The sequence below is a fragment of the Periplaneta americana genome, chromosome 12, assembly GCF_040183065.1.
Source record: "Periplaneta americana isolate PAMFEO1 chromosome 12, P.americana_PAMFEO1_priV1, whole genome shotgun sequence".
Lineage (NCBI taxonomy): Eukaryota > Metazoa > Arthropoda > Insecta > Blattodea > Blattidae > Periplaneta > Periplaneta americana.
The window spans coordinates 142,685,179-142,699,799 of NC_091128.1; positions in this window are offsets into that span (position 1 = coordinate 142,685,179).

Genomic DNA, 14,621 nt, shown 5'->3' on the forward strand with positions numbered 1-14,621 from the left:
TCCTAAAAATGCCATTACTTTTGATTTTGGTGCTGAAATTTCCATCCCAAAATCTTTTAATATTTTATTTAATGTATACAATCCTCTTTGTAAATTATCCTCTGAATTGGAAATTATGACTTGATCATCGGCATAGAGTAAGGTATTTAATGTTAGAGCACTGGTTATTTTGATTCCTGATGTGTAGATTTGGTTCCATTTTAAAATAATTTCATTTATATAAATATTAAATAAAGTTGGTGATAGTGGACAACCTTGTCGAACTCCATTATTAACTAATTTTCTTTCGGATATACAGTTATTTATTTTGACACTTATTTTGCTGTCCGTGTAGATTTCTATTATATTTTGGAATAGCAAATTTGGAATATTTTTTTCTTGTAATATGTCGAATAAAAGGTCTCTTCGGACTTTATCAAAAGCTTTCACAAAATCAATAAAAGCTATATGGGTTTCTAAATTAAATTCTCTTCTTTTTTCCAACAATAGTTTGATACTAAATAATGGATCTACACATGATCTTCCTTTTCTAAAGCCATTTTGACACTCCAGAAGGAAAGTTTCAGCATGTTTTTTTAATTTTTCATTTAAAATCCTACTAAATATCTTATAACATGTGTTGAGGATACTAATCCCTCTATAGTTTTCAACATTCTGTTTATCTCCTGTTTTATATATGGGAATAATTTCAAGAAAGATTACTAAGATTTCTAAACAGAATATATCTGACTGCCACTTTACCGGAAGAATGGAAAAATAGTGTAATAATAATAATAATAATGATAATAATAATAATAATAATGATAATAATAATAATAATATATTATTATTATTATTATTATTATTATTATTATTATACAGTAGTTATTGATGCAGTAATAATACTAATGTACCGAAATGCTGACGACTGATGTTGACGGTGTTTAATTTTAGCCAATGCTAGTGAAAACAAAAATCTGGCAATAGAAAAAAGGAATTGATGCAAAAGGTTTACGGTTCTGCCGGCAATGTTTACGTCGCCTGTCAGATATTATGGAACGAAGTATAGTTTTAATATATTCTGGCGTTTTAAACTGACATGTCTAAAGCAGTCTGTATTGACTTCTACTTGCCCGGCATACTTCCAGCTATATTCTCTTAATGTGAGTGCAATGGTCAAGATGACGCAAGACAAGACTTAGGAAAACTAAGACAAACTTAATACAGTTCGCTATGACTGGGAGACAAATTCACAGTTCTCTGCCAAGAATCGAACAGGAATAAAAATTATAGGTTCCATTCTTGTTAGGCTATACAAGGACATCATTTTATTTTTACTTCAATTTTTATTGTACCTGAGTTTTTGAATGTACTTCATACCCATCCCTTCTACTAATGAAGTTCAACCGTCCTCCACACAGATTCAAGGCCGCATATACAGTCATAATAGCCTTACGGTCATAGTGAGCAGTACGTTCCAAAAATATGTTCGCGTTTTCCAGTGACTAAAGAGCTTTCAATATTGCATCATTTTCCATTTGCCTACGTCGCATCCCGGTTTCCCCCATCTGCTTCTATTCGCCTCTCTGTAAATGCTAGTGGCTGGGCTGTCTTAGCTCTTTTCTGAGAACATTAATTTCTGTAAGGAATTGGACGTCTACATAATAATATACCCATACAATTGTTCAAAATAACTTAAATAAAAGGGCCTCGTTAAGTAATTAACTGTCACGTGATTTCCTCCCTTTCTACGACGCTGCGACGTAACCACTTTTAATTTTATTTTTTCGGATCGGGCAGAAGTGAAGATTGAATTTACAGTACGTAAGGTCTCTTTTATAGAGTAAGTACAGAATTATTTCAACATGAGTTAGTGATACGAAGTATGAACCTGGTAATTGGAATTACGTACAATAGTCTATAGTGCGATAATATGCACATTATAACTGAAGCCTGTATCGAAATGAACGGCCACCATTTTCAAAAATGTGTTTAAATATCCATATTGTGATTATTTTTCAATTTAACTTCATTCTCTATAGTATACGCTAATGTGCTGTAGACAGTATAACAGACGTCTCCAAAAGCGTACTCGCGTGTAAGCCCCTGAACGGAACCGAAGCCAGTACGTAATGCGCGCGCTCCGCCTCACCCATCTCCACCTGTACTGTACTCAATGTTTATGCGTAAACGAAGAGCAGTGGCGGACTGCCATTATCATTGTGTTTGTCGGAGTGTTCGACCTTTTCACAATGTCTTCTAATCATGGACGTAGTATATTCAAGGACGAATAGGAAGAGAAATATATTTTCGTGTTAGTGGGAAGAATATGAAATGTTTAATTTGTTCGAAAAATCTTAAGAGTGTGTTAAAATTCAACATGTGAAAATAATTTATTTTGGGACGTCTGTATAACTGTTGGTTATACATAATAATAAGTATATTACGAAACGTTTACACTCAGTTTCGCAAGATATACTTACAGTTTTCGTTTCATTTTAGGTGAAATACATACAAATATTTTGATAAATTTGAAGCAAGAAAATACAAACACAAATCACACACATATCATCAGTCTTAAACAAAAAAACTTCTTGCTAGCTATGTTCTTACTTGGAATATTGGAAAATTCATGAAGCCCTTTACAGAATGAGCGTTTGTAAAATCGTGCATACAGAATGTCTTCTAGATGTAATGCGAAATGAATTATTGCATTATTGAATATTCCCCAATCAAAAGTAGAAGCTTCCTAGTATGTCAAAATAATATACAAACGTATGATATTTCTTATCCTTTCGATGTTATTATTTGTAAACATAAGGGAGATCGTTGCCGTAATCCCTCACTGACCGCTCCCATCTGTTGAGGTACGAGTCTCTCCCCCTTCTCTAGAGCACACTGTGTTCGGCGGGCAGCATCGGGATCACGAATGACTATACGCGTTTTGGAGACCTCTGGAGTAGGCCTATAATATACACTGCATAATGAATACGTCCGCATGGAAAGCTCAGTTCGTGAGTAAAAACACTCATTGTTAATACTGTACTGTATTTTGATTAAACAAAAACCTAATGAAAATGATCAAACTCAAAATCGCGATATTTCCTAGTTCACGTAAGTGGATGATCTACTTTTCTTCCTTCCTATACCTAGTAAAGTGATTTGTTTGTATATTACGCCAGTATCATCGAACTCCAGTCGTGGAAGGGGGTAGCATACAGTGTTTCCGGTTCTTAATCGTTGATCCAAAGGTATAGCCAGATTAATATTAGTATTAGTATTAGTATTTATTTATTTAACCTGGTAGAGATAAGGCCGTCAGGCCTTCTCTGCCCCTCTACCGGGGGATTAAAACTATAAAATGAACAATAAAATTACAATTAACATTAAATTTACAATTACAATTACAATAAAAATTGAAGTACGACAAGATTACCTGATTAATGAAAGCTAGACATTTTATCATAGAAGTTAAGAACAAAGAATATTTTTGTATTTACTGAATTACAAATTAAACCTACAATAACAAAAATCTATAGTAATGAAATTACCGGATATTGAAATATTTTGTGATAGATTAAGAGAAATATTTACAAGAAACCATATCTGAAGGAGTCTCAATTACTGACCAAGTGCCTAGTAAGTTTCCGTTTGAATTCAATTTTATTTCGACAGTCCCTGATGCTAGCAGGTAACGAATTCCAGAGTCTTCGCAGGGCTATTGTGAAAGAGGATGAGTATGAGGAGGTGCGATGGGATGGTACTGTTAGTATTGTTTCATGGCGAGAGCGTGTGTTCAGATTGTGGTGGGAAGAAAGGTAAGTGAAGAGAGACGACAGATACGAAGGAAATTAGAAATGTTAGTAAAAATAAAATGATGTCCCTGTAGATTATAGGCAGGAAATCAGTCATAAACGTTAATCAGTAAAAATTTGAATCGTACTCTTAAGAAGGTCTATATGGATATAGTGTTCTCCTTGAAGGAAAATGAAACATGAAATCCATAAACAAGTTAACACAGAGCTCTCTTTGAAGCAGGCAGTAAGACGATTAATGAGTGTGTTTTATGTTTCCAAGGCGGCGCGAGACGTTGAATGGGCTGCCTTGTTACACTCGTAAAGGAAGCTGTAAGAACGAGTCAATAAGAGGATTACGGCATGTCTGCTGATGGACTGCAGGCACGTGGCGCCGCGCCTTTGCCGAGAGTTCCGCTTCTATTTCAACGAGTTTATTTGTTCTTATACATCAAATTGTAGACAACGATAATGATCTGAATGACAGGCGTACACCAAATATGCTCCTACGTAGGTGTTTTCTGAATTGACTTCCTCGTTCATTTGTAAGCGGTATCTGTTAGCTATATGTTTCTTTTATGAAAAGAGAACTAAAGACAACTTCTCCGAATATCACAAAATTTTTGAAAACACTCTTCATTTCCTCATATAAGACTCAGAGCCAATTCCATCCAGGGGTCAGGAGTCCTCTCATGTGTTTCAGGACTTCTCAATTATTCAGGGAAAAAAATCGTATTAGTTCTAATCAACTATTTTGAAACTGTAAGTCTTCAATTTCGCATACTATAATATTGTACTATTGGTTTTAATTTTTATTTTAATTAGGTATTTGATTTCTAATTTTGAGCCATTTCTTGTAATACCTCCTTATTGCCAATTGTTGTTACTAAATAATGTATTTAATTCGTAAATTTTAAGTCATCTCTTAGTATAGCTACTTATTGCTTCTAAAACAATGTGTTTAATAGCTATTTTATATATATATATATATATATATATATATATATATATATATATATATCTTCCTATAACCATTACAGGTTGCCATTGAAAAAGAGTACCATGATACAATAAATATAGAGAAATGCCTTGAGGCTTCATGAAACATATTTCTGTTGTTACTTACTGGCTTTTAAGGAACCCGGAGGTTCATTGCCGCCCTCACATAAGCCCGCCATCGGTCCCTATCCTGAGCAAGATTAATCCATTCTCTATCATCATATCCCACCTCCCTCAAATCCATTTTTATATTATCTTCCCATCTACGTCTCGGCCTCCCTAGAGGTCTTTTTCCCTCCGGCCACCCAACTAACACTCTATATGCATTTCTGGATTCGCCCATACGTGCTACATGCCCTGCCCATATCAAACGTCTATTTCTGTTGTTACAGTGAAAAATAACAAATTGAAATGGATTGAAATACAAAATAATATACGAAGTAACGTTAAGAAGATGTGAATTAAAGACATGGTCCATGTATATAATGCCTGAAAATAGCTATTGATCCTTTGTTTTTAAAATAATGTGTTTAATCTGTAACTATAGTCAGTGTATTGATATTAGTATCTCTTTGTTGTTACCTATTGCTTTAAAAAGAATGTGTTTAACTTGTAATTTTAAGTAAATTTGTCTACTATTCCTTTACTGTTTACATTTGTTTTTAAATATTTTGTATTGCCACTACTATTATATATTGCCCTTCAAGAATTTCGCTATTCGTTAGTTATACTGTAAGTCATTACTTGTGTTATTATTTTAATTATTGTACTTGTTCCTGAATCACGCATGTAACTTGTAACCGTAAATCATTGCTTGTAATATCCTTTTATTACTCTTAACTGTTCCATTGTTCATGAATTAAGTATTAATTTGAAAGTGAAAGTCAAACTTTGTTATATTAATATACTATTGATTATCTTTTTAAGGTCATGTATTTACTCTGAAACGGTTAGACATTCTTGTATATCTTTTGCACTGATTATTCCTCAAACATCTCATTAATCTTTAACAGGATCCATTCTTTCATTAAGGTGCATTCTTCTACATAATTCATGTGAATTGTAACTGTGACCACTATTTTATATCATGACTTTACTATTGTTTATTGGTTATAAAATATGTATTTTGATGCCAACTATAACCCTAATATACTCAGGGTGAAATAGGGTTTATTAAATTGGATAAAAAACATTCCGCACGCTACACGCAGTTTTTTTAGTTGGTTATTTAACGACGCTGTATCAATTACTCGGTTATTTAGCGTCAATGAGATTGGTGATAGCGAGATGGTATTTGGCGAGATGAGACCGAGGATTCGCCATAGATTACCTGGAATTCACCTTACGGTTGGGGAAAACCTAGGGAAAAAACCAACCAGTTAATCAGTCCAAGAGGGGATCGAACCCGCGCCCGAGTGCAACTTCAGACCGGGAGGCAAGCGCCTTAACTGACTGAGCCATGCTGGTGGCTTACACGTAGACTTGGGCTAGTACGTATTTTACGTGTAATTTACATGTAAAATACGTAATGTAGAAAACTGTTATACATGGAGTAAGGAACTAACATTTATTGATTTTGACAATGTAAACATCAATTACTTCATGCCTTTTAAGTCCTGATAGGAAAAATGTCTGTTGCAGCAGAAAATAAATAATTTTTTGTGATTTTATACTGTAGTTTTCACATAAATTATTACATTGTTGACAGTTTCATTCACTCTAATACTTATAAAAACAGCACTGCTTTGCTTACTTCCTAATTTATTTTTTGGGAGAATTTATATATATATATATATATATATATATATATATATGTAATGAAACTCAACTAATAGTGAATAACCTAACATTCAGCAACTAATATCACTTGTTAAATACGTTTTTACAAATTGAAATAAAATTAATTAAACTAAACAGTTTTTATTGATTTCCCGAAAGTTTTCTTTTTGCAACTTGTGGAGTTTTAAAAATAAACGATTCTAATGATAAAGACCTTTTTGTAGTATGACAGTTAAAGGTAAACATTATGATCTGAACATTGAATGTAATAATGTTCCAAATTTTATGTGGTAAATGACTAATGATCAAAGAGTGGGAAGCTGGAAGCTAAATAGGCTTTTTGTATGTCAGAACATTAATAAACTTTTTTTTTTTTAAGAGGTTAAGACCTACCACTTTTATTTCATTCTGTGACCAGTTACCGTTTTACAACCCTCGCTACAGACATTTATTTTTGCATGATCCTTTTTTAATCACGGTGTATTATGAAAACGTAATAAAAAGGAATAGAATGAGAAGTTTGGAGAGCCAAGTACAATACATCTACCAGGAAAATTCTAGGTCTACTTCTTATTTCTGAGAAATGGTATATTATGCAACGAGCTTATAATGGTAGTAATTAAGACGCGAGTATGTTTGTGAAACGAGTGTAAGCGAGTTTCATAATTTTCATACGAGCGTCTTAATTACCATTATAGGCAAGATGCATACGACGGTTTTTGTTCAACCATGATTAAATGTCTAAGTTTTGAGTTTTTACAAATATTTTACCTCGTTACTTTAGTGATACAGAAATGGTGATAATGCGTGTATTTTCAGCGTGTTCTGGACTATTACAACAGATGGCACGAGTGTGAGTGTCTTTTCAGCGTGTTCCCGAGTAGTGCAACAGATGGCAGGCGTGAACGCCGTATTCATTAATTTTTTGTAGGACTTGGTATGGAGATTTTAATCTCAAAGCAACACACATCAAAACACAGGAATAAACTCAATTTATTAGATTATTAAAATTAACATGAACAGATTTTAAATACATGTTGTCGATTATGGAGTTTGTGAAATTTATTTGGAGAATGGCTCCCAGTGGAATGTTAGAAGTTGGGTTAATGTTTATTTGAGTAATTCGATCAATGCCACTTTCAAAACTCGCGCCTGCATTTTGGACTGGTGCTCTCAAGACTTAGGTGATGTTGCGCTTACGATATTAATCAATATCGCATATGCTTAGCTGGAAATCGATAGTTGCAACAACATAATGAATATCAGTACTTTAATGTATGTCATTAAGATACAATTACATCATATATAATGAGCGTATTATAGTATGGTTGAGCAAAAATTATTTAAATGATGCAGCCTGTAAGCAGTTACGAAAGTGTTACGAAATTCCATTTTGATACATGGTTCTAAAAGAACGAGAGTTTCATTCCTACACATTCAACGCAAAGCCTAACTTACTAAGACAAATTATTATAGAAGACGAAGTTCCGAACTCTAGAAAAAACAAAAGAGAATGAAATTAAAAAAGGATGCAGAGAAAAAATGAAAGAACAGAGATAGAAAAATATTATCTGTAATTATAAGTGAAATATGAGAGCCGATCTTTTGAATGAAATCAAGAACCAACGAAAGAGACGGGTGTAATCTGGGTCAGGTCCATTTGGAAGTACTGGAGTGGCCACAAGATGAAAGTTAACGGCAGACGCTGTAACGAGGCTGTGGCGTAATTAGCGCATCTTGTATTTCATTAACAAATTGCAGACTTCGAGATCTCACTGAGTTGAGACTGAGGACGCATAATGAATGATGAGATTAAGCACGTGACCAAAGCGAACGTTCCAGCTATCAGATGGTACTAAATTACACACCACTACCGGATTTCATTCCGATGTGCAAGGGTCGTTCATTAGAAATATAGCCTAGCAGCCCGACGTGCTGAAATACAGTGGCATCATTTTATTTTTACTTCAATTTTTACTGCACCTGAGTTTCTGAATGTACTTCACTCCCACCCCTTCTACTAATGAAGTTCATCCGTCCTCCACACATATCCAAGACCGCATATAGTCAAAGTAGCCTTACGGTCATAGTAAACAGTACGTTCCAAAAATATGTTCACGTTTTCCAGTTACGAAAGAGCTTTCAATATTGAATCATTTTCGCACAGGTACTGTCATCCATTTGCCTACGTCGTATCCCGGTTTCCCCCACCAGATTTTATTCGCCAGCTAATGGCTGGGCTGTCTTAGCTCTTTTCGGAGAGCATTAATTTCTGTTAGGAATTGGACGTCTACGTAATATTATACAACTGTTTAAAATAACTTAAATAAAAGGGTCTTGTTAAATAATTAACTGTCACGTGATTTCCTCCCTTTCTACGACCCTACGACATAACCACTTGGACGAACAGTAGATAGTATGTCTGAGTAATTTTATCTTTTCGGATCGGGCAGAAGTGAAGAATGAATTTACAGTACGTAAGGTACTCTTTTTTAGAGTAGGTACACAATTATTTCAACATGAGTTACTAGTACGAAGGACGAAACTGGTAATTGGGATTAGGTACAATAGTCTATAGTGCGATAATATGCACATTAGAACTGAAGCCTGTATCGAAATGAACGGCCACTATTTTCAAAAATGTGTTTAAATATACATATTATGATCATTTTTAATTTAACTACGCTAATGTGCTGTAGACAGTATAATATACACTGCATAATAAATACGACTGAATGGACAGCTCAGTTCGTGAGTAAAATCACTCATTGTTAATACTGTATGTATTTTGATTAAACAAAAACCTAATGAAAATGATCAAACTCAAAAGCGCAATATTTCCTAGTTTACGTAAATGGATGAACTACTTTTCTTCCCTCCTATACCTAGTAAAGTGATTTGTTTGTATATTACGCCAGTATCATCGAACTCCAATCGTGAAAGGGGGTAGCAAACGGCGTTGATCAAGAGGTATAGGCAAGTCAATATTAAAAATGTTAGTAACAATAAAATGATGTCCCTGTACAAGTTTTACTAAGACTTTTTCTATGGGATAACTTAGCATTCTATCGTGAACTACACATTAACACTAGGGATTTAGGCCCTATTGTGAACAACCAATTCAACTTCATCCTACCACTTGTTTTTTAAATTAAATGCTGGGGCAATGTTAGGTAAGTTCACGTATACACCCTACATATGAGAGCAAATATCCCCATTTTATTAATTTCGGAATATAGTTTGTATAAATCAGAGGTCTGCATCGGACGTTTTCGCTCGAGCGCCAAGTAGTTCATAGCATAATCCGATAGGTAGCGCACATGTATGATGGGTAAAATTGTCACGAGCGATAAATCCTCGAACAGTATAAGCCGAGCGTTAGATATTCGTTCTTGTTACAGTGATGAACTGTGTAGTAACATCATAGAGATTTATCATTTCAAAACTTTGCAGTGTTTAACTTACCTCTCCATAGTACAACTACAAAACTTGCTTTAGAATGTAATATAAATGTTGTAGGTAAATGCTTTTTTTTTTTTTCTACACAGGAGTGATTTTGTTTTTGCCACATCTGATAGATGTTATTGGATGTAAATGTAATTATTATAAACGGAGAACACAATCACGATAATGCAAGAACTCTCTTAAGTTTTCTAGTAATAATAATAATAATAATAATAATAATAATAATAATAATAATAATAATAATCTCTAATAATCAGTGTATCAATCTTTGCGTCTGTAACAGTTGTGCAGATTGATTATTCGTTTTATTATATTTTCTGTGCCGTTATCTCTGTTTCAATATTGTTATTAATCTACTGCTATATCAATAATATTTTGTAAAACGTTTCTACATTGTCGCAGTATATAAGCGGAACACTATGTATGGACCTATTATATTATATATGTGGTAAATCAAATATTGAATAATTATTAATTAGCAATAATAACTGTATATCGAAGTTTTTCATACTATTTTATTTATAACTTCATGTTCCTGTTTTGGTTCGTTCCATTGACTGTTCCATTAAATGTTTGTCATAAACGCAGAAAATAAAGCCTTATTTTTACCGTGTGAGCAAAACATATGTGTATCTTATCTGTTGCCTTCCATACAAGATAAGACATGTCGGTGAGATGACCTTGTACTGTGCTTCTATTTATTACGAGCGTATCACGACCGATCGTATCTCATTCGAGGGTGCGACACTCGACCGAGTTCAAGCGAGCGATTTAACTCCAATGCAGCACTCTGGTATAAATACACTAGCTAAAAGCACCTGGCATTGACCGCGTTTTCCTTTTTGCTTCAGACTGTAAGGAGATCTCGGAAACTCAACTATAGAAAACCAAAACGAACTACTGTCTGTACTAAGTTCTCCTCGTCCCTAAAGATTAATATTTACATGGTGTCACTTACATGAATTAATGACCTTCTTAGCCAAAACGCCTGCCAAGATTAACAAAATTTAAAACAGTTGAAGATCAGGCACACTGTTTTACTTTTCAATTAGCTTCATCTTGTAGTTTAGCTAAACATAAACATCCCCTCGGTCCCTTTACATTCGTTTAGCACAGACTCAATGTTCTACATTGATCTAAAGCTGTGCTGACACAAATTTAATATAATTTCCTGTCTACGTGTGCTTTCGCTTGACGTTTAAAGACAATTGACGATAAATAGGGAATTTTCTTGTTCCCAGTCTGAACCCCTTCGGATATCATGGTGAGTTAAAATTTACCTCTTTATCGGTCGTATCAGAGAATCAATATGTAAATAAAAAAATATAATAGGATTGGAGAATTTTGTACCCTTTGACCGCTTTACGACCAGGTTACAGCTTCAAGATTTGTCTTTATGCAAAGCTTTTTTCAGTAAATTTCCTGATTAAATGCACATGTTTCGGACCGCACAGAGAATAAATTAAATTAAAGCTCAATTTATGCTTCAAATAATAGACTATGAAACAAAGTACATTTTAGAAGTTGGATGGATCGCTTAACCTGACTATTTACGCTATTACAGTGCAATAAAAAGTTGGATAATAAATATGGGTCGCCCTTTATACAAAATTTTTGGAAAATACTCAAGAGATAAATAAGTTATATTTTTCTGACAGTTTAAGTTTTCCGGTTGGTTGTGAACTTTAAATTTATTTTATTTATTCTTACTTACAAAAAAGATTACAGCAGATTCGTAGAATAATAATAATAATAATAATAATAATAATAATAATAGTAATAATAATAATAATAATTTAATACTAGAACAAAGATAAGTTAAATATATTTTTACTTATAAAAATCAATCTAGCACACCCAGAAAGAGCGCATACTCGTGCTCAGGGGGCACTTCACAAAATTTTAAGACAGTTTATTAATTAACATGATAAAAAGCAAAAAGAGAAAAAGAAAAACACAGATATTGCAGTAATTGAAATTATTTTATATTTTCTCCCTAAACAACGATTTTTATACATCTTGATTACCACAACTTTTAACACTGTATCACTTCGGAATATGTATGATAAGAACTGTCTTGTGTTAAATTTTAAATTTTAACGTACGTTGTTGAGATGTTTCGACCTATTTTCGGTCATCTTCGGAACTGGTCGTTGTTGGTCTTAGCGCCTCTTGTTTCCTGTATGGGTGCGTTCGTAGTGTAGAGTCAAAGAGTGTATGTGTTTTGAAATTGAGTTGTGTGTTGAGAATATCGTTGGGGTGTGTTTTGGTGTGTCTGTATATTTCATATTGTTCTAGTGTGTTGAGTTTCTGGCTTTTTGGTTGGATGTGCAGTATTTCCATGTCTGTGTTGATGTTTCTGTAGATGTGGTTGGCATTTGTGATGTATTCTGCATATGTGGAGGTGTTTTGTAATTTTGTTATGACTGTGATGTGTTCTTTGTAACGTGTTTGAAATGATCTGCCTGTCTGTCCTATGTAGAAGTTGTTGCAAGTGTTACATTTGAGTTTGTATACGCCTGTATACAAATACAACCACACAGGCGCGTGCAGGGTGCGCAATGGGGGTCATGTTGAGCTCTGAAGAATCTCCCATCTTTCAGTGTTGTATGCACAAAGTTTCAACAAATAGAGTTCAGTAGTAAATGTTTTACAGTGTTTTTATTTTATTCATACCGAAACGGATCACCCTGTATATTTTACGAATCTTCGGCCTCATCTCGCAAATCTTACATTGCTGGTACCAACTCTGTCGAAGTTAAATAACCATATCTTTCGTACAGATTTTTAAAATAAACTGTTTAAAAACCTCTGAAATTTACTTGCCTGGAATCGAACTGGCTGAAGTCCATCAACGGATAATTTCAGAAACGAATTAAATCAGCATTCTAGTAAAGTGAAGTTTGAGCATTTAATTCGGTCTTACACAGCGTATCTGATTTGTATAACATAATTAAAAATCTTAACTCTAAAGAAATGTACGGCTTCAATTTGAGGAGCAACAAGACAGAAATTCCGTTTTGTGTAGGTTTTCAGTGCTACGCTGGAATTAGATGCGATCTTGTAACAATGCGCGTTCTGATTCCAGGTCAAGACTGCAGTTACTCTGGTTGAAATTAAATATTAACTCAACGCAAACATCTCCCCTATCCAATTATGCAGTGCGCTACACTAAAGCAGAACTCGATCTTTTACGTCTTTGTTATCCCGGTTTCTTCCTATTACAAACTTACGTATTGCGGTAGTCTCTTCCTTCCCGCACTCTTCCTCCATTCTTGTCCACTCTCTCTTCCCATTTTCTTCGTTTTTTTTCTTCTATGCTCGAGGTTGCTGGTTCGATCACGGTCCAGGTCGATGGTATTTAAGTGTGTTTAAATGCTGTCAGTATATTTACTGGCATGCAAAAAAAAAAAAGTCCTGAGGGACAAAATTCCGGCACACCGGCGACGCTGATATAACCTCTGCAGTTGTGAGCGTCCTTAATTTAATTTAATTTATTGGTCTGATCCAATATTTTGAGTTTGCACTGCGACACAGAATAGCTCACAATAAAATTTAAAATTATACAAACAAGTTTCAGACAAAAGTGATTAAGACATAAGAAAATAAATAGAACCAAGTATAATTTAAATTGAATGTACGCCATAGAGATGCAGACAAAATATCGCTACAGAAAATTTTATAATGGTGGTGACGATGGCATCTTGAAGATCTTTCGTCAGCTTGTATTTTGCCCTCCACTTTACAAAGGCTTTCGGAATGGTGCCTCTCGCTCCGAAGAAGAGACCGGTAACTGTGATTTTTTCAATGTTGTATTTCGCTGATAGGTACTGAATCGTGGGCTTGTAGATTTTCTTTTTCTCTTCGTTCACTTCAGATGTTTGAGTGGCTGAGATTTCAAATCTGATCGTAGGATCAATTATTTCGGCTGTCTGTTTATTTCTATTTATAGCTATGATATCGATCCTACGATTGCTCCCACCATCAGCAATATAATGAACTTCCTCGTGAACGTCTAGATTTTTGGATCGAAGTGCATCTGCGATCATAAAACGTATGATGTTGTGACGTTTTATTCTGAGTACTTCCCCCTGTGGGCAACTCCCAAGCACATGTGGTAAAGTTTCATACTCACTGCAGTGTCTACAGTGGGTTGTGCCTGTAGAGCGACCAGGGAGAGAACCATAATTTAAATTTTTATTTTTATTTCGTACTCTTCTTTCTTGCATATATTTTTTCGTACTTTAATTTTTCATTTCTTTCTTTCTAAATCATTCTTTTCTTTTCATTTTTCTTCCCATTTATTTAATAAATCTTTTTTATTTATGATAATTTTATTTCCATCTTTCTTCATTCTTCCTTTTCGGTTTTAATTCTTCCTCGTTTCCTTTTTCAATCACTCTTAATCATCCTCTTTCTTTCTCGCTTTCTTCATCCTTTCCCTCTTCATATTTGACCCAGATACGTCTACATTGAAGGGACACTTGAGAGAAAGTGTAAACACGAAAATGTGCTGCGCCAACTTCAAATTTTACTTTTTCCATAAATTTTGTAGTAAATTGATCCGAACAAATGCAACTTTTCGTTCTGCAAACGAATTGAAAA